We start from the raw sequence: 1,653 nt of genomic DNA, 5'->3' as shown, positions 1-1,653 counted from the left end.
ATTTGGTCTCTATAGAGTGAAAGACCAATCATTCAAGCTAGAGTAAAAATATAGATGTTTATATATATATATATATATATATATATATATATGGGGATTTAGTACATGAAAAATAGTCATAAAGAAATAAGGATGCTGGAACATGGTCTTGGGCAAATGACTATACACCTAGGCAAAAAGAATTAAATGAAAAAATGAAGTTGGCAGCTAAACATGCTATTGTACAAAAACCAGCTTCAGAGTGATCCAAATATTAATTACAAAAAAGAGTAACAATAATAAATTCTGGAAGAAATTGTGATAAGTGGGGAAAGAAGGTTGACATAAAACCTAAAAACAACGAAGAAGGGGGAAAAAACTAATAAATTTGACCAAATAATTATTTTAATTGCAAGAAAAATATGGTGACGTAAAAAATTGCAAAGTAAGAGAAGTATGTGTAATACATGAGATTTAAGGAGCTCATTTCCTTAGTATACAAAGAACAAGTTATAAAAAGAAAAATAATGAACGTGAACATAGCAAAGGATTCATAATAAGCAAAACATATAAAAAGAAAGTGCCAAGAAACATTTTTAAAAAAACATTGGCTTTCCTTGGCTGTCCAGTTGACAGACGGCAGATGGTGGGACTTCTCAGCTTAAATAAACTTGTGGACCAACTCCTATAATAAATCTCATTGTATTGATATCTATCTATATCTATATCTGTATCTATGTCTATCCTATTGGTTCTATTTCTCTGGAGAACCCTAATACTACTGTATATAAAAACTTTCATTCTCTCAAGTAGAAGACTCATCAGGAATCCAGGTTCCTTTTAGGTCTCTGCTTCCCCATCTCTAGCATGTGGTCCTTGTTTTTATACTTCAAGGTGGCTGCTAGATCTCCAGCCAACACATCTACTTTTCAAGAAGCAGTATGGAGGGAAAACAAGAAAGAACAAAAAATAGGTGAAGGGCACATGCCAGATATCATCTAAGGAATTTTCCTTGAAATTACACACTTTTCTGTTTACATTCATTGGTCCTTAATTAGTGACAAGGCCATGTTTAATGAATAGTAGGGAAGGTGGAAAATAGAGTCTTTCCATTGGGCACATAAATAAAATACAGGATGCAATTACTAAAGAAGGAGAAGAGAATGGATTTTGGTATACATAACTATTAGTTTGTCACCGAATAAATTAAATTAATACTAAAGGCTACTCTGTTACCAGGGCTAAAAATTCCTTATCCCAAATTATGTCCAGTCACCTTTCTAATATACCATACTAGAGATTTTGCAAAAGAATGAAAGAAGACAATAAGAAACTGATAATAAAAGCTCAAACAAATATGAGGACAAAGTAAAAAACCTTTCCCTCAATTTTGGCCAAAGAATACAGAAGCATTTCAAGAGTTTAAGAAGTGGAGTAAGTAGAGAAAAGTATTTAGGTTTAGCCTCAACAGAACGCTAGTAAATTTTACAGAATTAAGAACTGTTAACCTGAACTAATAGGAGAAACCTCTAGTAAGGTTGAATTGATGAATTTTGGTACTGTACATTTAACACATTAGGGGAGGCGGATGGTGGAAGGCTCCTATGTCTACCATAACCTCTCTCAGAAAGTGGCTCTTGAGAGTTTCATGGCAGTGATAGACACAGTCACCCA

Source organism: Aethalodelphis obliquidens, unplaced genomic scaffold (assembly GCF_003676395.1).
Source record: "Aethalodelphis obliquidens isolate GAN/ISIS:26980383/991018 unplaced genomic scaffold, ASM367639v1 scaffold17, whole genome shotgun sequence".
In the NCBI taxonomy this organism is placed as follows: Eukaryota; Metazoa; Chordata; class Mammalia; order Artiodactyla; family Delphinidae; genus Aethalodelphis; species Aethalodelphis obliquidens.
Note: the sequence above shows the minus strand (reverse complement) of the source record.